Below are 25,922 nucleotides of genomic sequence, written 5' to 3'. Positions count from 1 at the left end.
GGGTGCAACAGATGACAGGGGAAGGGCAGAGCGGGAGTATTAGCTAATGTCTGACTGCACTCAGAGATAATGATTAAGATAGGTTGGGAACCATTCTAGTCAAAAGTGCTCCTTTATTCTTTCTCGCCGATTCTACAATATATTACTCAAACGTCTTCTTTGCAAATATTAATACGCAATTTTCTCATTAAATAAACACGTAGAATTAGATATTAGTATAAACTATCGATGCAAAGGTTAACTGTTTCGTGTACTTCTGGAGGACTCTGTTTTGGGTAAACAGCAGTAGTAATGAATAATTTTGTTTATAATAAACATGTTGTTTAATTTATCGTTAAGTCGGATAGATTCATTTATTAGTGGATTTAATACGCTAACAGTTGCTATATTGTGTATGCTGGCAGCTTTTTGGTATCTATTGTTATAGTTGTTAAATAATTTTTGCAGATAGTTATTAATAACTTATTTAGTAAAAGTGATACAAACGTGACGATATTTTTATAGGAATTACCTTTTCTGTCGTGATTTCAACACTGTTTTCAGATTTATTGTAGCTATTGTGGACTCGATTTTAGTACTTTTGGTCAGTTGATATTTTCGTTTCAAATACAGCCAAAATGTCGCCGTTTTATTAGAGTGCTGTGGCCAAGCGGTTCCTTAGTTCCCTCCCTCTCCCCTCGCCCTCTCCCGGCAACATCCGTTCGGTCTGCCTTCACCTCTACGTCCCGACAATCACCTCGCATTTTCCCATCTATATTTGTTGCTCAAGCGAAGGCGACACAGTGCCGTAGCTGTCAAACAGTCACTTTAAGCGACACTAGCTTCTGTTGTCTTACAAAGTGTTGTATGTGAAAATTAACTCTGTTATCGATCTTCTATGTAAAGTTCTTATTTCTTCAGTCTTAATAAATTCCAGCGCTACAACTAGGGGCATGACTAGGCTGTGGTAATTACCGGCACAATTGCCTTGGGCTTCCATACATAAGTCTCCCGGCGACCAAAAGAAGTATAGGAAAAGAGGGACAACGAGACATGAGTGCTCCTATTCTCAGTGGCTCTTAGAAACTGACAGAATAATTTAAATTTTATGCAGATGTATTTTGTTACTAAGAAAATTTCTCGTTATTGAATTTTATTTCTGTCCCTTACTGTAACGTACCATTCACAAGAATGAAAAGAAAATACCAAAGTAGTGCAAAAAAAATAAGGCGAGAAGAGAAAAAAAGAGGCATTGAAAGGTCTTTCTCGTCGTCAACATGAAATAATCAATTTTAAAAAAGGAATCCGTCAAAAGAAACGGTAACGTTACTTCGTTTAGAAGTAGGGATTATTTTTAGCTTTATGCTGCTACAAACGAGCAGCCTATTAAGGTTGAACAGAGCAGAAACCGACAATAGCCTTTTGTTGCATTAAACAGAGATAGTTGATTTCAGCTATATGCCACATACTTCTACGGGTTACATTAATCTGAGCTACAAATGGAAGTATCCTTACGATCCTCTCGTAGTACTCCTTTTTAGACTGTATTATGACATGACCTGTTTTGTAGTTTGCACATTACGCATTTCATAGAATACGTGTGCCTTGAAGGTCAAGTGTTCTGAGTACTATACTAAACATGCCGTCGTCGTTGGCTCGGTTCTCATATTAGGAGTTCCATTTCCTGTGATTACATCCCGCCCAGAACATATTAGAAAGACGCAAGCATTAAAGAATTTAAAAATAGAAATCGAAATGGTGTGGTCCATCTTTGCAACCACGAACCCTTGCAGCGCGGTACAGATGGGCCCAACAACATGCCCGAATGGATCTTCGGGATTGGTATCACGTCCTCTTCGCCGATGAGTGTCGCGTAAGCCAACAACCAATCGTCGGAGAAGTGTTTGGAAGCAACCCGGTCAGGCTGAACGCCTTAGAAACGCTGTCCAGCGAGTGCAGCAAGGTGGAGGTTCCCAGTTGTTTTGGGGTGACATTATGTGGGGCCGACGTACACCGCTGGTGGTCATGAAAGGCGCCGTAGCGGCTGTACGATACGTTAATGTCATCCTCCTATCGATAATGCAACTATATCGCCATCATGTTAGCGAGGCATTCGTCTTCATCGACGACAATTCGCGCCCCCATCGTGCACATCTTATGGATGACTTCCTTCAGGATAACGACATCGCTCGACTAGAGTGGCCAGCATGTTCCCCAGACATGAACCCTATCGAAAATGCATGGGATAGATTGAAAAGAGCTGTTTATAGACGACGTGACCCACTAACCACTCTGAGGGATCTGGTGCCGAATCGTCGTTGAGGAGTGGGACAATCTGGACCAACAGAGCCTTGATGAACTTGTGGATAGTATGCCACGACGAATACAGGCACGTCTCAATGCAAGAGGACGTGCTACTGTGTATTGGAGGTACCAGTGTGTACAGCAATGTGGACCACCACCTCTGAAGGTCTAGCTGTATGGTGTGTACAGCATGCAATGTGTGGTTTTCATGAGCGATAAAAATGGCGGAAACGATGTTTATGTTGATCTCTACTCCAACGTTCTGTACAAGTTCCGGAACTCTCGGAACCGAGGTTATGCAAAATTTTTTTTATGTGTGTAAGAATAACTTCCCTCCTACTTTTATACTGGCTGGACCACCTCACGTGAAATCTAGTGGACAATTCCGCATTACATATCGATGTCTGGTATTCTCACACTACATATACATTTAACCAAAACGTTATCAACAAAATAACATAGTCAGTACCACGACAATATTATCTGTAGTAACACCAAGACAAATTTTTGAGCTCTTCGCTAAATACTGCAATCTAAGGTATTTTAATATATTATTGTCATTAATAGTTCGCAGCTAAACAGAAATATTATTGTTGTGGTTGTGGTGGTGACTGTTGTGGTTTGGTGCAGTTGTCCACGCTACTCCATCCTGTGCAAGCTCCATCGTGTCTCGATTATATTCTTCTTTCCACTACCAAATCGGCGATTCGTTGATGCTTTATGTTGTGTTCCGTCAACTGATCCCTTCTTGTAGTGAAGTTCCTTCACAAATTGCTTTTTTCCCAACTTGATTCAGTACCGTCTCATTAGGTATTCAGTCTATTTATCTAATCTGTAGCGCCACGTTTCAAATGCTTCTGTTGTCTTTTTGTCTAAACTGCTTCGCTTCCATACAAGGCTGTGTTCCACACAAACACCTACACGAAAGACATCATAACACTGAAAATTAAATTCGACTTAAAGACATTTCGTTTTTTGAGTAACATATTTCTTGCCATTACCGGCCTACATTTTATATCAAATGGTTCAAATGGCTCTGAGCACTATGGGACTTAACATCTGAGGTCATCAGTCCCCTAGAACTTAGAACTATTTAAACCTAACTAAGGACATCACACACATCCGTGCCCGAGTCAGGATTCGAACCTGCGACCGTAGCGGTCGCGCGGTTCTAGACTGTAGCTCCTAGAACCGCTCGGCCGCTCAGGCCTGCCATTTTATATCCCCTCCAAATTTATCATCGTCAGTTATTCTGCTGTTCAAGCAGCAAAACTCATCGACTACTTTTAGTGTTTTATTTAGTAATCTAATTCACTCTTCATCGTCTGATTTTATTCAGCTACATCCCATTACCCTTATTTTAATTTTGTTGAAACTCATCGCACAAACTCGTTTCAAAACACTATCCATTCCGTTCAATTGACCTTCCAAGTTCTTTGCCGTATCGAGAGAATTACAATTTCATCAGAAACCGCAAGGTATGTACACTCCCAGAAATGGAAAAAAGAACACATTGACACCGGTGTGTCAGACCCACCATACTTGCTCCGGACACTGCGAGAGGGCTGTACAAGCAATGATCACACGCGCGGCACAGCGGACACACCAGGAACCGCGGTGTTGGCCGTCGAATGGCGCTAGCTGCGCAGCATTTGTGCACCGCCGCCGTCAGTGTCAGCCAGTTTGCCGTGGCATACGGAGCTCCATCGCAGTCTTTAACACTGGTAGCATGCCGCGACAGCGTGGACGTGAACCGTATGTGGAGTTGACTGACTTTGAGCGAGGGCGTATAGTGGGCATGCGGGAGGCCGGGTGGACGTACCGCCGAATTGCTCAACACGTGGGGCGTGAGGTCTCCACAGTACATCGATGTTGTTGCCAGTGGTCGGCGGAAGGTGCACGTGCCCGTCGACCTGGGACCGGACCGCAGCGACGCACGGATGCACGCCAAGACCGTAGGATCCTACGCAGTGCCGTAGGGGACCGCACCGCCACTTCCCAGCAAATTAGGGACACTGTTGCTCCTGGGGTATCGGCGAGGACCATTCGCAACCGTCTCCATGAAGCTGGGCTACGGTCCCGCACACCGTTAGGCCGTCTTCCGCTCACGCCCCAACATCGTGCAGCCCGCCTCCAGTGGTGTCGCGACAGCCGTGAATGGAGGGACGAATGGAGACGTGTCGTCTTCAGCGATGAGAGTCGCTTCTGCCTTGGTGCCAATGATGGTCGTATGCGTGTTTGGCGCCGTGCAGGTGAGCGCCACAATCAGGACTGCATACGACCGAGGCACACAGGGCCAACACCCGGCATCATGGTGTGGGGAGCGATCTCCTACACCGGCCGTACACCACTGGTGATCGTCGAGGGGACACTGAATAGTGCACGGTACATCCAAACCGTCATCGAACCCATCGTTCTACCATTCCTAGACCGGCAAGGGAACTTGCTGTTCCAACAGGACAATGCACGTCCGCATGTATCCCGTGCCACCCAACGTGCTCTAGAAGGTGTAAGTCAACTACCCTGGCCAGCAAGATCTCCGGATCTGTCCCCCATTTAGCATGTTTGGGACTGGATGAAGCGTCGTCTCACGCGGTCTGCACGTCCAGCACGAACGCTGGTCCAACTGAGGCGCCAGGTGGAAATGGCATGGCAAGCCGTTCCACAGGACTACATCCAGTATCTCTACGATCGTCTCCATGGGAGAATAGCAGCCTGCATTGCTGCGAAAGGTGGATATACACTGTACTAGTGCCGACATTGTGCATGCTCTGTTGCCTGTGTCTATGTACCTGTGGTTCTGTCAGTGTGATCATGTGATGTATCTGACCCCAGGAATGTGTCAATAAAGTTTCCCCTTCCTGGGTCAATGAATTCACGGTGTTCTTATTTCAATTTCCAGGAGTGTATTTATTCTCCCCGAACTTCAATTCCCTTTACAACTTTTTACCTGTTTTCTTATATTTCTCGCTCAATGTACAGACCGAATAACACCGTTGAGATGTTACAGCGCTACCTCAATCTCTTTTCCATTACCGGTACAACTTGCTTTTCGTGTCTCTCGACTCTTAAAACAGCACTTTGGTTCCTGTATAAGTTGTAGATAACTATTCCCTTCCAGTATTTTAACCCTGATATTGGAAGAATTCAAAGGGTGTATTCGAATCAACATTATCAGAAACTCTCTCTAAATACACAGATGCTATTCGTAGGATCAGTACGGCGCTGCATGTTCCTACATTTCTACGTAAAAATGAACTGATGTTTCCCGAGGTCCATTCTTCTGCGAATAATTTGTATCAGTATTTGGCACCATTACTCATTGAACTGATAGTTTTGTAATATTCACATCGGTCTGCGTAGCAAATAGTAAATATTACATTCTTCTTGAAGTCCTTCTGGTCTATCTTGCATAGATGGGAGACTAATTTTGTCGTAGCTGGCCCTCCCAAGCATCTCAATAATTCTTAGGGAATGTCGTATCCTCCAGGGGACTTACATCGACTTAAGTCTTTCAGAGCTTTATCAAATTATTCTCGCAATATTATATCTCACACCTCATCTTCATTTATTTCCTCTTCTCTTTCTGTAATTTGTCTTCAAGTTTGTTTCCTGTATACAGACCCACTACGTTTTCCTTCCACCTTTCAACGTTCCTTTCTTTGCTTAATACGTGCTTGCCATCATAGCTATTAAATATTTGTGCAAGTGCTACTTTTTCTCCAAACGTCTCTTCAATTTTCCTTACGGTGCGTCTACACTGATGTGACAAAAGTCATTCCTTCTAATATCGTGTCGGACCTCCTTTTGCCAGACACAAAGCAGCAACTCGACGTGGCATTGATTCAACAAATCGTTGGAAGTCCCTTGAAAATATATTGAGCTATACTGCATCTCCAGTCGTCCATAATTGCAAAAGTGTTGCCGATGCACGATTTCGTGCAAGAACTGACCTCTCGATTACGTCCCATTAATGTTCGATGGGAAAGAGTCATGTCACGCTATGGAAGGTCAAATCATTCGCCTGAATTGTCCAGTTCTTCAAACCATTTGTGAACAAATGCGGCCCGGTGATATGGCCCATTGTCATCCATAAAAATTCCGTCGATATTTGGGACCATGAAGTCGATGAAAATGGCTGCAAATGGTCTCCAAGTAGCCAAACATAACAATTTCCACTCAATGATCGGTTCAGTTTGATCAGTGGATCCAGTTCATTCCATGTAAACACAGCCCACACCGTTATGGAGCCACTACTAGCTTGCACAGTGCTTTGTTGACAATTTGGCTCCATGGCTTCGTGGGGTCTGCTCCACACTCGAACCTTATCATCAGCTCTTACCAACTGGAACTGAAACTCATATCACCAGGTAACGGTTTTCCAATCGTCTACGGTCCAACCGACAGGATCACGAGCACAGGAAAAGCACTGCAGGAGATGTTGTGCTGTTAGCAAAGGCATTTGCGTCAGTCGTCTGCGGCCATAGCCCATTAACCCCATATTTCATCGCACTGTCCTAACGGATACGTTAGTCGTACGTCCCACATAGATTTCCGCGGCCATTTTTCCCATAGTGGTGCATACCTCTACAGCCTTGTATTTTCGTCTAACCATTCCTGTTATACCAGTTCGCACTTCCTGTCAACCTCATTTTTTTAAAATATCCATATTCTGGTTTGCCTAATTCAGTTGCTGTATTTTTACTTCTCCTTTCATCAATTAGATTCAATATGTTTCTACTGGGCCTTGACTTTTTCTCTGTTTGATTCTCCGCTGCTTTCGCTATTTCATCTCTCAAGGGTGTCTATTTGTCCTCCATGGTATTCTTTAATCTTTTTAGTCAATCGTTGCCTTTGACATTCTCAACAATCTCTGGTCCTTTCAACTCAGTCAGTTTCCTTCTCCTTGATTTCATACCTTTCTGTAATACCAGTCACAGACAACGGAATTTGTCGTGTCTTCAGCGCAGTATTTAAAGAATACAGTGCTGACATCTAGTATTGTTCTGTTGCCTTGTAACAGGATTAATCACTCTATTGGATCTTGCAACGGCACTGGAGTGGCATCACCTTACCCCTGGTAACAGTTACAGGCGCCTTATGTGAACATCTAATAAGGGAGGAGCACCCCAACAGTCAGTATAAGCTTTTATTTCATTACCTTTGTGGTATCGTACAAAGAGCGAGGTCCCATGTCGAAGTTGGTCCTCACGACGGAACCACAAGTAAGGACAGTCACTGGCTGCCGCAGCAACAAAAGAGTGACGTCGGCGTAGACTCTTCCTCAAGAGGTTCCATACGCCACCGCTGCTGCAGGAGTACTTACGTCAGAACGCAGCGCCGCTTTGCCGACTCCGCAGTTGAGACGCCCTGCTAAACCTGCAGGACAGGACAGGCAGCTTGAATTGTGGAAAGGGGCCCAAATAAGCGGCTGTCAGTTACACTCGAACATATAACTTTATTTATTTGACCAAACATTACAAGAGCCAAGAAAATTTTTAAAACACATAGTATTAATTTTTGGAACATAATTACCGGCTGAATGCGCCATACAATCTCATGCCTTAAGGGTAAGACCACTTTAATTTAAAATCGGCTGAAAGCCAATAACGTAAGACTCAAACCAAAATCAGAAATTTAAAAGACAGAAGGCCTTATCTTAAACCAGTTCTTTCAATTAGGCTGAAGGCCCAAACAATCTCGCGCCTTAAGAGCAAAACAACTTTAATTTAAAAATCGACTGACGGCCCAACGCTTAAGACTCAAACCAAAATAAATTTTTAAAAGGCCAAAGGCCTTATCTTAAAACAGCTCTTTAAATTAGGCTGATGGCCCAAACAATCTTACGCCTTAAGGACAAAAAAAACACCTTAATTTAAAAATCGGCTAGAAGCCATACAAATACCAACAACAAGAACAAATAAGGAAAGCTAGTACACCAAAATGCGCTCAGAAGATTCCGAGGGTCGTCCTGGAATTCAAACGCTAACGCTCGTCCTGGAATTCAAACGCTAACGCTCGCTTAAGTGAGACAGGCAGTCGGTCAACCCAACCGACAGACAGTCAACGAACCCATTGACAAGGTAACTTCCGCTCCATCCGACCAGCACACAACAGGGAGTTCAATGGAATAACGTAGAAAGAATTGGCGCACACAACCAATTATTCATTGAGCTGCCAAACTACACACCGTGTTCGACAGCGACAACACGATGAGGAAAATACACTGCCTGAATTTACGTCAACGGCCAGGGCAGGTAACCGAAACGTTAACGACTACAAGGTAGAAGATTCCGTTGGTGCACTTGAATTCAAAATAACCAAGTACAGTTAAACTCCACCGGAGGGTGGCTAAAATTTGCCAACTTGAAAGCACACGTTGTTGCTCGCGGGAATGTCACAACAGCCGACGACGAAATCCAAACGACACAATGTGAACAGTCGTGACTTGCTGGTAGATTAAGTTAAAACTCAACTTTCGTGTCCAGTATCGGTGAACCACGGACCTCTTATTAATGGGAACAGCACCACACACTACGACCTCGCGTTTACGCCGCCAGCGCCCTCGGCAAAAATACGCGCCGCAGAGGTTTCCTCGCTGCTCCACGCCAACCGACCAACTGCTCTCACACAGCACAGCCGGAAACTATAAGCGCCAGGCCAAAGATACTACATGATGCGAATATCGATAAACACTGCTGCTGCCACTCGCAGAGAGAGAGGATAACAGCGTAATCGCGATAACCGCGGGAGGCTAAACACAGAATAGCAATCAAGGTTTAATCCAACTCATAACATGAGCCAGACATGGCTCAGCAGTCATCGCTTACGATAGTATTGTCTTACTTCAGATCCAGCAGAGCGACCTGTACTAGAAGTCATAATGGATCGAAGTTCATCGTCAGTTGTACATTGAGTGAAGAGAGTATCATTCTGTATTATATCAAGTGATAAGTTACAGAGTGCAGCGACAGTAACAAATACATTAATGATTCCCACGTCGAAGTATTCTACCTTGTTCAAGGTTTACAAACTGATCTTATATTTTGCGTGTGTCGTAGTATCTCCTCGACCGCCCCCAGAAGTTTATCTAGGCTTGGTAGGAGCCACTACAGTGCCGTCACGAATGTCTCAAGTGTGTGTGTGTGATTTTTTTTTTCTTCGGGCGCCACTGCCTTACTGTCTGATTAAATTAATAGAAAGACTGCAGCTACGCAATACTGTCGTAGCATAACGCGACGTCGCGTCGCGGAATTCGGGGCACAGTATTCTAATTACGATCCCAAAACCACGCGGCTACCACGTAGCCGACTTGCCGAGGCGCCACACGTCAACGGGTTAAAACATCCTTGTAACGACCCTTCGACGCAGAAATGTGCCAACCATCGTTGAATTCCTTCCCAAACTGGAAGCCAAATAAACAGTCACTGACAAGGGGCCCACAGACCTGTAAATCACGGATTATGATGAGTCTTAGTTGTGTTGTAGACTGACCTGTCTTGAGTACCTGGCTAGCTGCTTTTCATGCGATGGACACTAGTTTCTGAGAAAATACATGTTGAAATTTTATGCGTACATGCTATATCCGTCACGTTAATCGTGTATCGACAGAGCAAGCGTAGCGCAGATGCTAAGAATTACGACTAACACATTGGCGGTGCGGGTTCAATCCACGCAAAATTACTCAAAAATAATTTTCGTCGTACTAATTTCATTAACAATTTAATCAATTCAGAGCACTTTCTTTAAATGTGTATCCCGCTTGTAGATCGTAATTAAAATTCCAAAACTTTGGAGAGCTACAAAGAGTTACAACGATGGACGAAGTATTAGCTGCTGTGGCATGAGTCCGGATAGAGACGAAAATACTCATCCCTGACTTTGAAATAGATTATGTAATGAATAACAATCAAACAGGCTGCCAGTACCAATCGACGTACAATAGATACCTTGCGGAGCAAGGAGCAAAAACCCATTTGAACTAGATTAATCGTTGATTCACAGCACTAGATACCGTAACTGCTTCAGAAAAGCTATTCCCTTATATTTTCTTCGAAAATGAGTCAGCGGGTTGATTCTTAAATTTTAAATGGTTCAAATGGCTCTAAGCACCATGGGACTTACTGAGGTCATCAGTCCCCTAGACTTAGAACTACTTAAACCTAACTAACCTAAGGACATCACACACATCCATGCCCGAGGCAGGGCTCGAACCTACAACCGTTGCAGCAGCGCGGTTCCGTACTGAAGCCCCTAGAACCGCTCGGCCACAGCGGCTGGCTCTTAAATTTAAAACAAAAATTAATTGTGACCTGTATGAAATCAGGCAAGATCACGAAAGTACATCACGAAGGATTTTTAAAATCTGTCAATCTTCCCTACCTGGGACAAGAAATTTTTTTTTACACTATCGATTCGAGGGAATGGCAGTCTGTTCAGACACTTTACGGTAAAAGCTTCGTAGATGAAAGTAAACCATGTACCTGCACCGTAGTATTTATCCCACTCAAATGTACTGGACTTTGCTAAACCTTGACGTTTATTTTTACATACAGGTTAAAATTTTCATCAAAAAATTTTAAAATGCGTCCAACTTGCTAAAGAGTACTAAAGAAACCACTTCGAGGGAATATTCCATAAAAATGCGTTCTTTAATTCTACATCAGTTCACTGCATCCGCTTTCACAGGGATGATCAAATACGCATGGTTTGCATCGAAGTTCATCGAAGAAAGAAGAATCTTTTTGAATCCAAAGAAACTGTGTTTTCCGAGATCAATTTTGAAAAATATGTGTGTCTGCAATGCAGTAGCTTCCATTAAATGTGTGTGATGCTCTAGGAATTTGTGTTACGGGTCAACCGGAATTCTGTTCCAGCGCCGCGCGGGATTAACCGAGCGGTCTCGGGCGCTGCTGTTATGGGCTGTGCGGCTGGTCCTGGCGGAGGTTCGAGTCCTCCCTCGGGCATGGGTGTGTGTGTTTGTCCTTAGGATAATTTAGGTCAAGTAGTGTAAGCTTAGGGACTGATGACCTTAGCAGTTAAGTCCCATAAGATTTCACACACACACACACACACACACACACACACACACACACACTCTCTGTTCCAGCACAGAAGGCGATGCAAGCGAGAGAGATAAACTGTTATGTAACAAACTGAATACACATTCGAAGAAAATTTGCTTAATGATTGCTTTATTAACGAAATTACTGTGGCGAGAATAACTACCTTTGATAAATTTTGCGTGACATATACCAATTAAAGATACTATATACGATGAAACAGAAAAAAATAGTGCATGGACGGGGACTGAACCCTTCCGGCCTGCAGGCTAGTCATTAACCTTGGCCCCCGCGCTTCACTCGTTCCCTCCAAACTGCTTTATCGTGACAGATTTGGCATTTATACATAAAACTTCAACACAGGTTTTCTGGGAAAGTAGGGACCGTCGTACGAAAATCCACTAGCTAGGTACTCAGGATTACTCCCCCAACAACATACCTAAAACTCATGAAACTTCGCGATTAACAGGTCTGATGGTCCCCTTGTGAGACGTTATACGCAGCGTCCGAGGCACCAGTGGGAGGTTCGATCCGGTGACAGTAATCAGCGGCCGCAGTGCTGGTGGACCGCTCCAGCAACAACTAGACAGCCGTCGTCATCTGCCTGCCACTTGCAAGCCGAGATCCTGAGTCTGGAGCGTCGTACCACCATGCCTCTGGGCTACCGCCCAGTGCTGTGAGCCTTGCCGACCAGCACAAGGGGCCGTGACCGCCAGCTGCCGACGCAACACCTCCGCCGAGTCACCACGCTGCCGCCCAGCCACCGCGCCGGTACACAGAGCCGCTTCGCCGTGGGCAGCAAGATCGACCCCTGACCACGCCCGTGGAACAAGGTCGCCGACGTTCGACGCTGGGCTGCGTTGCCGGGCGATACCGCGCATCTGTAACTTCTGTAGCTGAATAATAGTTTACAAACACATCGTCTGTCTCGCTGCAGCCACCTCTACCTCTGACAAATGTCTCCCAGGTGGGAGAGTCATCGCCATCCTCACCACTAGAACAGCTCTTCTACTGCCCAACGTAAAGGTAAACACACTCCAGTCACACTAGAGTTTGGCGCCCAATGGGGCACATGTGACGCCCAGTGACATACACTGGTGCAAAAGTCATGAGGCACCTCCCGATATCATGTCGGACCTCCTTTTTCCTGTCATAGTGCAGTAACTCGACGTGGCGTGGAGTCAACAAATCATTGGAAGTCCCCTGCGGGAATACTGAGCCATACTGCCTCTATAGCCTTTGTAAGACGTGTATATTTCTATTGTCTATCGTCAAACCACAATTTATGAAGGATGTTTATATTTTATTAATAGGATTAAGTAGGAATAATTAATATTTGTCATGTTGGAAATAACTGTGGTAGCAGGGAATGTCTGCACCAAAGTATTGTTGGCAAGAGAGACCGCACATTGATATAATTTTAAAAAGGGAAGGAGAGACCACGTACGGATACATTTTAAGAAAAGAGAGGGAAAGATCGCGCACTGAAACATTTTGTAATGGTAGCAGGGATTGTCTGCACCAGTGCTTTGTTGGCAGGAGAGACCGCACTGTAGCATTCGTAGGAAGTCAGTAGTAAGCGAGATGTGAAGCGAGTTGGTACCTGGTCTGAAACGAGAGGTTGAGAGGAGTAGTGTGCCTGCCAGCCACCAGCTATGATTTACAAGAGATTATAAACGGATGTACAGAGACATCAACTAACTATTATCATAAGAGGAACTAATATTATTGAATTATTTTCTTTGCGAAACTCAAGACTACTGAAGGTATGTTTGCGCAATGCTAGCTGTAAGATCATTATAAAAGGTAAGTCCCATTTGAACGTTTGTAAAATCATTTCATTACCAACAGTAAATATTCGAAGCGTTTTCAGAATACAATTAATTTTGCCAGCAATGTTGCATTACTGATTATAATCCACCCCAAAAACCATCAACGTAAAACTTTGCAAAAATTTTATTGTTGTCAAGAAAAAGTGTAACTATGAATTACGTAACTTCAGTCAAATTAATTAAAGAATAACGCCAACTTTGCTATTAAAGAATAACGTCAACTTTGGTAATAAATAGAGCCACTTATTATGACAGCCCACCAGCAGTTAATAGAGTATAGTAAACCAGGGTAAGTATATTCATGTCGCAGTTCGATGTAGCAGTCAGATGGCGATCCAGTAACAGTAAAAAAGGTAAGGAACAGTTTTGGGTTATTGCAGATAACGACTGAGGGCCACGACGACGACACATTCTATGTTTCGTCGAAATAATCAGAAAATCACTTTTAATAAGCAGCAATTAAATTTGTATGCGAAGATTGAGAAAGAGACTAAATTTCAAAGGGAAGATTTCATTTGTTATTATTAAGCAAGAGATAGAAATACTAATTAAAGGTTTCATAGGTTATTGTAGAAGGGATGGTTGGCGTAACACAAAAGAGATGTAGAGGAGACGGGAAGGTTTCACCTTCAAAATTGCGAAAGTGTTGTCGCTGCAGGATGTCGTACACAAACGATTACGTCCCATAAATGTTGGATGGGGTTCATGTTGGACTATCTGGGTGGCAAAATCATTCACTCGAATTGTGCAGAATGTTCAAGAACTGTTGCCCAGTGACATGACATTGTTCTTTGGGAACATGAAGTCCATGAATGGCTGCAAATAATCACCAAGCAACCAAAGGTAACCATTGTCAGACTATGAGCGGTTCAGTTGGACCAGAGGAACCAGTCCATGCCATGTAAACACAGCCCGCGCCGTTACAGACCCACCATCAGTTTGTCCAGTGCCTTGTTGACAACTTGGGTCCACGGCTTCGTGGAGTCTGCGCCTCACTCGAACCCTGCCATTAGCTCTTACCAACTGAAATCTGGACTCATCTGTCCAGGCGACGGCTTTTCAGTCGTCTAGGATCCAACCAGTAAGGTCACAAGCTCAGGTGAGGCGCTGCAGGCCAAATGGTGCTATTAGCAAAGGTACTCGCGTCAGTCGTGTGTTGCCATAGCTCTTTAACGCCACATTTCGCCACACCGTCCCAATGTATACGTTCGTCACACGTCCCAAATTGATTTCTGCGGTTATTTCACCCGGCATTGCTTGTCTGTTACCACTGACAACTCTACACAAACGCCACTGCCCTCGGTCGTCGGCCACGGCGTTGTCCGTGGTGAGAGGTAATGCCCGAAATTTGGTATTCGCGGCACTCTTGACATTATGGCTCTCAGAATACTGAATTCCCTAACGATTTCCGAAATGAAACGTCCCATGCCTCTAGCTCCAACTGCCATACCGCGTTCAGAGTCTGTTGATTCCCGTCGTGCGGCCATAATCAGTCAAAAGCCTCCGTCAATGCACGGTCCTTCTATAACTCGTGTACATCTACATCTACATCTACACGGATACTCTGCAAATCACATTTAAGTGCCTGGCAGAGGGTTCATCGAACCACCTTCACAACTCACTATTATTCCAATCTCGTATAGCGCGCGGAAAGAATGAACACCTATATCTTTCCGTATGAGCTCTGCTTTCCCTTATTTTATCGTGGTGATCGTTCCGCCCTATGTAGATCGGTGTCAAAAAAATATTTTCGCGTTCGGAGTAGAAAGTTGGTGATTGGAATTTCGTGAGAAGATTCCGTCGCAACGAAAAACGCCTTTCTTCTAATGATTTCTAGCCCAAATCCCGTATCATTTCTGTGACACTCTCTCCCATATTTCGCGGTAATACAAAACGTGCTGCCTTTCTTTGAACTTTTTCTATGTACGCCGTCAGTCCTACCTGGTAAGGATCCCACACCGCGTAACAGTATTCTAAAACAGGACGGACAAGCGTAATGTAGGCAGTCTCCTTAGTAGGTCTGTTACATTTTCTAAGTGTCCTGCCAATAATACGCAGCCTTTGGTTAGCCTTGCCCACAACATTTTCTATGTGTTCTTTCCAGTTTAAGTTATTCGTAATTGTAATACCTAGGTATTTAACGGAATTTAGGCCTTTTAGATTACACTGATTTATCGTGCAACCGAAGTTTAAGGAGTTCCTTTTAGCACTCATGTGGATGACCTCCCACTTTTCGTTATTTAGGGTCAACTGCCACTTTTCGCACCATTCATATATTTTTTCTAAATAGTTTTGCAGTTTGTTTTGATCTTCTGATGACTTCATTAGTCGATAAACGACAGCGTCATCTGCAAACAACCGAAGACGGCTGCTCAGATTGTTTCCCAAATCGTTTATATGGATAAGGAGCAGCAAAGGGCCTATAACACTATCTTGGGGAACGTCTGAAATCACTTCTGTTTTACTCGATGACTTTCCGTCGGGCATTTGACTGTGTTGACCACAAAATATTACTGCAGAAGTTGGACCATTATGGAGTAAGGGGAGTAGCTTACAATTGGTTCGCCTCTTACTTTAAGAACAGAAAGCAGAAGGTAATTCTCCGCAATATTGAGAGTGGTAGTGAGAGGAAATCGCAAATCCGGTCACATAACTGAGACGATATTCCATAAGCACGCAATTTCACTACGAGCCGCTTGTGTGGTACAGTGTCAAAAGCCTTCCGGAAATCCAGGAATACGGAATCGATCTTAAATCCCTTGTCAATAGCACTCAGCACTTCATGTGAATAAAGGGCTAGTTGTGTTTCACAGGAACGATGTTCCGCGCTGACCAGTTGCAGCTGTAGCGGCGCATCGAAGGCTAAGTACTAATTATTTGTTTGTGTATAGTGGTTTATTTAGGAACTTTAGTAGTCTTCAACCGGTGTTCTTGGTGTTTTCTGGTGAAATAATTTCAGAATAACCTTTTGGGAACTGTTATCAGCTTCGTTACTGTGTCATCAGGCGTTTGATTCTCTTTCTGTATTAGTCTTTTGTGATATTCACATTTGTTGTTTATTAATACTGTTAATAATAGTAGTTACTTCCCTTGTAGAGTAAGTTTGTGATTATTGTAGTCAGGTTTTAACATATTCTTATTGTAGTAGCGGAACTTAGAAAAAGTAAAATTTTACCATGAGTGAGAAGTGTGGGCTTTGCCGTAGGTTCGTGAATAGTGGATTGCGGTGTGAGACTTGTTCGAAGTATTTTCACTGGGGGGAATGCAGTGGGGAAGCCAGTGGGCATTCTGGTGAGATCCTCTCCTGGAACTGCAGGTTATGTAGCAAGAGTAAGTTGATAGAGGAGCAGGAGCGTAAGATCTGTGCCCTTCAGGTACAGTTGAAAAGCGCACAGGAGGAGCTAGATAGGATGAGGAGGGAGAAGGGGGTTGGGGAATGGGAGCTGGCTGTTGGCAAGAGATCTTCTAGGAGAAGAAGATTTCCAGATAGTTTTACTATTGGTGTTTACAATAGATATGACCAACTGTCAGAGTCTAGTGGAGAGGAATCTCTAGTAACTGTAGATGTAGGAAGTATGCAGCAGACCTCAGTAGTTACGGTGGCTAGAACATAGCAAAGTCGAAGAGGAAGAAGAAGGTTCTGCTGTTAGGTAGCTCTCATAGCAGAGGTGTAGGCCAGCAGTTGCAGGAAGTGTTGGGAAGTGAGTACCAGGTCACCAGCATTGTGAAGCCTAATGCAGGATTGGCTCAGGTGACTGTTAACATAGGGGGGTTATGTAGGGATTTTGCTAAAGAAGATCAGGTAGTGACTGTGGGTGGGGCTGGTAATAGTATTGATAGGGATGGGGAGTATAACATAGATGGTGACCTGGAAAAGATAGCCACTCAGACTGGCAACACGAATGTGCATTTCGTGGAACTGTTTCAGCGCCACGATCGGCCTCGTCTTAATACAGCCGTTAGGCATAATAACATGAGACTTGGGGATGCGCTGGTGACAGAAAGCATGGGTCACATTTCAGTGGTGTCGGTGGAGTCCATCAGCAGGACGGGTTTTACTAGACATGGCCTGCACCTCAACAGGTATGGGAAGGGGTGGTTGGCAAAGCTTATAGGTGACAGCATGGGTGGGGTTGGTGGGATGACTCATGGGAAAATTCCTGCAGTAGTGGGTGTTAGAGATGCACCTTTTTTAGATTGAAGTCAGCTAGGTATTCCTGCTTAAGGGAAGTCTCTCTAACAAAGGAACCACTTTTGACAAAGCTTAGGTATCCGAGTAATGAGGGAATTAGTATATTTCATCAAAATATACAAGGTATTAGAGATAAAGTTAGTGAACAGCTTATAGATGTTGACTCTGAAATTATTGGTATATCTGAACACTTCTTAAATAAGGAGATAATTCAGAGGCTTCCTTTACCAGGATACAGGTTGGATGGGAGCTTTTCGAGGAGCTCTTTGCGGTGTGGGGGAGTAGCCATGTATGTGAAAAACGGCATCCCATTTGAGTCAATTGATGTTTCAAAGTACTGCACTGAAAAGGTGTTTGAATGTTGTGCAGGTGTGGTTAAATTTAACGGAGCTAAACTTCTAACTGTTGTTATTTATAGATCCCCAGACTCCGATTTCACAACATTTTTGCTAAAGCTAGAGGAGGTTCTTGGTTCACTTTCTAGGAAATACAAAAAGTTAGTTATATGTGGTGACTTCAATATTAATTGTATAAGTGATTGTGCAAGGAAGAGGATGCTGGTAGACCTCCTTAATTCATATAACCTTATGCAAACCGTATTCTTTCCAACGAGAGTGCAAGGGAACAGTAGAACAACCATAGACAACATTTTTGTTCATTCCTCATTACTAGAAGGGCATTCTGTTAGCAAAAAGGTGAATGGCCTTTCAGATGATGCTGCACAAATTTTAACTCTAAAAGATTTTTGTGCTGCATCACGTGTTAAATATAGTCGTCAGCTGTTTAGGAAAACTGATCCAGTTGCTGTAGAGACCTTTGTAAACCTCGTCAAGGAACAAGAATGGCAAGATGTTTATAGCGCTGATACAGTAGACGATAAATATAATGCTTTTCTCAAGACTTTTCTCACGCTCTTTGAAAGATGCTTTCCGTCAGAACGTTCAAAACAGGGTACTAGCTCAAACAGGCAGCCTGGGTGGCTGACTAGAGGGATAAGAATATCTTGTAGAACAAGGTGGCAATTATATCAAAACGTTACAAACAGTCAAAATGATATGAAACTTCCTGGCAGATTAAAACTGTGTGCCCGACCGAGACTCGAACTCGGGACCTTTGCCTCTCGCGCACACTCTGCTGCAGAGTGAAAATCTCATTCTGGAAAAATCCCCCAGGCTGTGGCTAAGCCATGTCTCCACAGTATCCTTTCTTTCAGGAGTGCTAGTTCTGCAAGGTTCGCAGGAGAGCTTCTGTAAAGTTTGGAAGGTAGGAGACGAGATACTGGCAGAAGTAGGGTTGTGAGTACCGGGCGTGAGTCGTGCTTCGGTAGCTCAGATGGTAGAGCACTTGCCCGCGAAAGGCAAAGGTCCCGAGTTCGACTCTCGGTCGGGCACACAGTTTTAATCCGCCAGGAAGTTTCATATCAGTGCACACTCCGCTGCAGAGTGAAAATCTCATTCTGGAGACATCCCCCAGGCATTGGCTAAGCCATGTCTCCACAGTATCCTTTCTTTGAGGAGTGCTAGTTCTGCAAGGTTCGCAGGAGAGCTTCTGTAAAGTTTGGAAGGTAGGAGACGAGATACTGACAGAAGCAGGGCTGTGAGTACCGGGCGTGAGTCGTGCTTCGGTAGCTCAGATGGTCAGTCGGCTCTCAGCCGTGGCAACGTGCGGACGGCCCCGCGCGCCGGCCAGTGCTCCGCTGCAGGCGTTGTTTACTTCCGCGTCGTAGCTTTAAGGCTTGTGTCCGTCCATGAACAACATGTCGAGCGCTTACCGCCGTGCGACCCTTAAAGTTTCCTTCCCAGCTGAACATGCACGACCTCGTGCACATGAAGTTGAAACGTTCATATGTGAAGAAGTTCGTTTAGATCCTAACCACGTTGTCGGAATCCATTTTTCGATCATGAGTAGTGTCGTTTATATTAAAATGTCAAACACCGAGGTGTGTGAAGATGTTATTCGCCGCCATGCCAATGGACTTAAGTTCAAATATTCTGATGGTCACGTCGGTGCTGTAACACTTGAACTCGCAGAGTACGGTCAACGCACGATTAGGGTGTTTGAACTACCTTTTGAAATGCCGAAGGACGAAGTTGTCTCTGCGTTACAACCATACGGTAACGTCATCGGTTACGTAGAGGAAAAATGGCAAACCTTCACGACCTACCACGTCCTTAATGGTGTGCGTCAGGTCAAAATTGAACTAAAAAAACATATACCATCATACCTGACAATTGGCGGGGTCCGAGCCATTGTCATGTACGACGGCCAACCCCGAACAAGTGCGGGTTGTGGACAAGAAGACCACGTCAGATCCGCCTGCATGCGACGCCGCCTGATCCAGACACCGGTCGGCGAGGAAGCGTCCCCAGCGGTGATCACTCAGATCCCTGTGACATATGCCAAGGTTGCCAAGGAAGGTAGCACCTCTACACAGGGTCTTCCGGCTCCGTTGACGTCGTCTGATCAGGTAGATGCAACCGCTACTGAGATTCCTTCTGAGTTGCCACAGACGCCAGATCCTGACTTGCCGAATCTTCGCAGCACTGTGACTGAATATGCTACTGAGATGGACGTTGATTCGGGAGTGGTACATACTTCTGCTTTCCTTCAGACTGGTCCGGACTCAGACGAAAGCCACCCGCAATCAGACTCTGAACGACATGTTCGAAAACAGGGGTCGGCACGAAAGAGAAAGAAACGTAGCCGCACACCCCCTGATGAATCCATTCTAAAGATGGATACCAGGGATGCAGACCCGAAGATGGACGACAAACCGCTCTTTGATGACCAAAAGTCTGATGCGAACGACCCGCCACAGGTGACCACGGGCAACGAACACCACTCCTTACTGGCGCCGTCGCCCCCGCAGGTCGACGTTGAAGAGAGCCTATCCACTGAGCCGAAAACTACGTCTCCTCTCCACATGGATGATGTGCACAGCCGATGCCCTACCGCAGTAACAATCTCCTGGGCAGACGACGTGGAGATCGAAGGGACTGGGGTGGACGGTGCTGATGATGGGGCGCCCCCATCGGTTGCGCCCGCGCCCGCAAACTCTCCACAATAGCAACCTCTTCAGCGGACCGGCAAGATCGACGACCTCTCGCTCCTGAAGAAGGAGCCCCACCTGTGCCTGTGGGACTACAACACCAGCATTATCGCGTCGCAACGATTAACCTCGCGACCATTCGTGCGCCCCACAAACTAGCGCTGCTCCGCGATATGATTTATGATGCGGACATGGATATTGCGCTTTTTCAGGAAGTGCATGTCGCCGATTTTTCACTTCCTGTTTCCTTAAATAACGTATCTATCCGGCGAACGGTCCGGACACTTGGATGATGTCGTCCAGGATACCGAGTAGCATACATAGCACACGCCCGTTGGGCATTTTGATTACAATAGCCATACATCAACACGATATCGACCTTTTCCGCATTTGGTAAGCGGTCCATTTTAACATGGGTAATGTATCACGAAGCAAATACTGTCCGCACTGGCGGGATGTTACGTGATACCACGTACTTATACGTTTGTGACTTTTACAGCGCCATCTATCACAAAGCGAAAAAAGTGGTCCAACTAAAACATTCATATTTCTTTACGTACTACACGAATATGTAATAAAAATGGGGGTTCCTATTTTTAAAAAAACGCAATTGATATCCATTTGACCTATGGCAGCGCCATCCAGCGATCCAACCATAGCGCCATCTGGTTTCCACCTTCAAGTTAGAAGAGATGCTTATTTCGTGAGATATTTGGCCAGGTCACTATCAATGGACCATCCTGTATATTTAGCAAAGTTCCAGTAATATGCCATAATAAGATACATTTTTGTTGTGAAGCAACGTATAATTATCATAAACCAGAACGAGGAAGAGGCGAAGTCGGACGTTGCTTCAAAGAAGAAAAATTATTCAGTAGGACTTTGTGCTTAAGCGAGGTTTGTTCGTCCAAAGTGTGCAGCAGATTATGGTTAATGCTGTGAAGAATTTCAGTTTCCTCTAGAATATTTAAAACAAGGCCCTTAGTCGTTAGTCTAGCCAGATCGCTGTTGGGATTTCATACATGATAGTCCTCATAAGTTTTCATTATTTTATGCATACAGGCGTACGTAAAAATTATTTTTTAGCACACGTCTGTTGTTTCTTTTCAGTAATTGCATTTGTTAGCCTCTTACCACTCGAGACATAAAAAGTAAATGCATTACAGCTGAAGCAGTGATTTTTCACGTCTATTAGAATGTTCAGTTGTGGGCGTTTCTCCGGCAGGATTTTTTCTGTGCAGGACATGTTGGGATTAAGTTGAGTGTATGTTGAGAAGGTACAGACAAGTGTAGGCAGTAGGGCTGTTGAAAAAATATCGATTTACCAATATTAAACCAATCGATATAAACAGCCGACATTTAATTCATCGTCATATCGATATATTGTTAACGAAACAGCAATATAGAGTGCCGAAATTTTTATTTTATATTGTACTTTTTCGTAATTTTCGGTAAATATTTGGTATCGTTCTTTTGAAATTGTAGTAGAATATAATTTTACTTTCACTCTGTAAAGGAGTCTTTACTGCTTTTTGAGCTTTTGTCACATCTTTCTCTTTGACTGTGTAAAGCAAGTGTAGGTGGCACAAAGAAGACGTCCGATTTCATTGGGGGAGGGAGGAGAGTGACAGTGGCATTTTGAATGTAATAACAAAATTTCCATTGTGAAGAAACAGCGTAACAGTTGCGCTGAACAACAGTTTTTAAGCTAACTAGTGTGCTATTTCTTCACATCTGCTTTCTTCAGAAACAGTTGCTGGAAATAATGAATAAAAATCTAAATGAAAAGATTGGTCATTACGGTGGGCGGAGACGTGTGAGGGCAAAAGCTGACGTTATCGGCGCTCGTTGCTACCAACAGAAACAGGAGTGTTTAATGTCACCACACAATTTGGCACTACAACTGATAATTCGCTGGCGTTTCAGAAATGAAAAAAAAAACATAGAAGCCTACATGAAGTATTGCAGACAAATCCGATACGTGACGAAACCGAACGACCGACCCGTCAAATACTTTTTATTGTGCAACATGCATGCAGTTACCATTGTTAGCAACGTAGTTATCGCCAAGAGTGAACGTACAAGGTTTTCCTTTCAATTCTTGCTCTAAGGTGGGTAAGCAGGCTGATAGCCTGTTGCTGTTCGGAACATATAATAATAAATCAATACTTAAATATACAGCTCTAAAATAAGGCACAGCCGATATTTTTGTAGGCCAGTAGGTCGATATTTTTCCCATCAATATTTCGATACATCTTTTCGGTGTAGCGAGGGCCTGTAATCATATCTTTTCAAACATCGATGTATGGGATTCCCGATATTTTTAAAAATATCAACAGTCCTAGTAGGTAGGAGACTATTGTGTAACCTGTAGGTGAGCGCAGACATCATTAACTGCCGAGAAGCTCTCGAAGGGTCTACACTAGTAGATATGTGGCTTGACGTCCACATAGAGCCTGAGTTCTGTACAGAGCTTTACTCTTCTTTCTTCGGTTCTGCGCATCACTCCAACTACTTAATACATTTTCGTGTCAGATATTTGTAAACCATGGGGCAGCAATGAATAGATAAAACATAGATCAGTGCCGCATCAGTATCTTAGGTATTTGGGATTTTTGTCTTTGCATTGTGCGGCATTGTCTCAAAGCAGCAGTACGCTGAGGGCACTACTGCACGGATGCGAGACGACTCATTGGCTCTGATTTCATCTATTAAACCACTCCAAGTTTGCCAAAAAAGCAGTGCACTTAATAGCAGGAAACCCACCATGCATGAATGTCAGAATCAATGTAAGGGAGAATGTGTCAGGTACTGGGAAGTTTTATGAAGTGTCACAGGCGTTTTATTTGCATAGGTCCATCTTGATCACATAAAATGTACAATTTACGATTACCAATTTTGACAGTTGCTCCCTTTCAGATATGTTAAAACAGAAAAATGTTGTCATGGCAATCTAAGCTGAATTAGCTGAAGCAATTTCTACAAATGGTCCAGTACACATAAGAAAAATAAAAAATACTAACATGATTAACAATCTTGCGTAGAGGCCATACATACCATAAAAATACTAGGGCTGTTCAGAAAGTAGGGAATTTTTGGCATTAAAAAAAACTAAGTACAAGAAATACATTTTATTACATACATATAAGAGAGCGACTGGCATACTACTTTTCCACATAATCACCAAACACATTGAGGCACTTATCATAGCGGTGGACAAGCTTTGAAAGACCTTCGTCGTAAAATTCTGCCACCTGAGACTTCAGCCAGTGAGTCACGCCCACCAGTAGTTCCGTGTCGTCTTCAAAGTGCCGCATTGCAAGCCAGTTCTTCATACTGGGAAACAGGTGGAAGTCGCTTGGTGCAAGATCAGGGCTGTAGGGCGGACAAGGGAAAATTTCCCATTTAAATGAATTAAGAAGTTCTTTAGTGTGGTTTGCCATGTGACGTCGGGCATTGTCTTGCAAAAACAAAATTCTCAATGTCACCTTCCCACAGCGTTTGTTTTGAACTGCTCTTCCAAGGCTGCGTAAAGTTTGTCAGTACCGGGAAGAATTTATGGTTGCTCCACGTTCGAGAAAATCAATAAGGAGTACACCTTGCCTACCCCAAAACACTGACACCATCAACTTTCTTGATGACAAGGTTTGCAAACATTTTCTTGGTTTTTGGGGGACCTTGTGTGCCCCCACTACATGGACCGTAATTTTGTCTCGCAGTTGACGTTTTTCACTAAGTCTCGTCACCAGTTACAATTCGATCCAGTAATGAATCACCATGATTTTAGTAGGCTTCCAGAAATGTCAATGTTGCTTCCCTTCGCTGTTCTTTATGGTGCTCTGTAAGCATTTTGGGCACCTATCGTGCATAAAATTTGTGGTAGCCTAGCTTTCGAGTGACAATTTCAAACAACAAAGTCCGTGAAACTCATAGAAAAGAAAGTGAAAGCTCTGTTATTGTGAAGCGACGGTTTTCACAAATCGTTTCATCAACTTTAGCGACAAGATCGTCAGTCACAATGCTCGGGCGTCCACTCGTCTCTTCATCAGGAACGTTGGTTCGGCCATTTTTAAACCGAATGCACCATTTCCGGACGGAACATTCACTCATTACGCTGTTTCCGTACACTTGGCACAGTTCACGATAAATTTCTATAGGTTTTAGTTTTTTTGCCAATAAAAACCGTATCACAGACGGCACCTCACAACTAGCGGGATTTTAGATTGCAGTGCACATTTCAAAGTCGAATATCGAAAACACCAGATGCGCAGAGACATTCGCGCTGTCACGGATGGATGCCGACTGAGCTGCCGAGCATGCACATACCAAATTATACGTGATCGGCGCGCGCCTAGTGGCGTCAGACGGAAACGTTCCCTGCTTTCTGAACAGCCCTTGTATTCTGACGTTAGTAGCAACGTCAGTCTATATATCTAGGTACATAATAAGTGCTGGTAATGGCATGAGTGCATCCTATGTTTATACAAATAACTGAGGCCAGTGGAGGACACTAATGCTAGAGTACATGAGTAACTAATATCGTAAATTCAATAATTAAACTGCAGTATGTGTAGTCATTAATTAAAATTATTTTATATGGCAAAACAGAGTATCTGACAATAAAACATGAACTGGCATACAATATGTGAAATTAAAACCCATACTTAAAATCCACATAAAACGTGTAAGAGTAATAATACGGAGCTCCTAGCATAGCAAAGTAAATACCACATATGTGTGTAAAAGTCAGAACAAGAAATATAAAAATAAGCATCACATACATAAATCGAAATCTTTCAACATGACAAAACAAATAAACTTAACCATAAATGTAAGATAATTAACAGGACAATTACTATTAATTAAAATTTCCATAGTCAGTGACACAATCGGACTGGAATCTTAGTGGTGCCGCCTGATGGCTTCTCAGAATGAAGGTTTTTTTTTTTTTTTTTCCTGTGATGGAGCAAGCAGAAGAAGGACCAGTCCCCTCATTGCTGGTGGCCAGTGCACACAACCGCCTACCAAGCTTCTGCAGTGTGCAATGCTGCTCAGTATAGTAGGTGCCGAATACACCAAAATAAGCATTCAACTAAAACATATTGTGTTCATTCAGCAGTAATCTTGGCTGCCATTTTCTATGTACATAAATCTCCATTTCTTCCAGTAGGTTCAACAACTGTCATTTTCGCGCCTTATGCAACATTTCCATATTATCCTCGGTATTTCCAGCCACATGTGTTCCTTTATCCAAATTTGTATTGAATGCTCTCTTATTTTGGCTGTATGTATTTTCTCTAAAATGAGTCTTGAATTTCCTTCCCGTCTGACCAATATAAAACTTATTACAGTCTCAGTAGTTGATACTGCACCCACTGGATTCTACATATTTCTTGCTGTTGTTGCCAACTTTGTGGCATAGTCTAGAACCAACTGTGTCGTTCGTTTGAAATCCAATTTCTAATTTCATTTTTCTCTAGGCTTCTGTAGTTTTATTGGACAAT

This window comes from Schistocerca americana, chromosome 1 (assembly GCF_021461395.2).
Source record: "Schistocerca americana isolate TAMUIC-IGC-003095 chromosome 1, iqSchAmer2.1, whole genome shotgun sequence".
Taxonomy (NCBI): Eukaryota; Metazoa; Arthropoda; class Insecta; order Orthoptera; family Acrididae; genus Schistocerca; species Schistocerca americana.
This window is presented reverse-complemented; position numbering follows the sequence as displayed.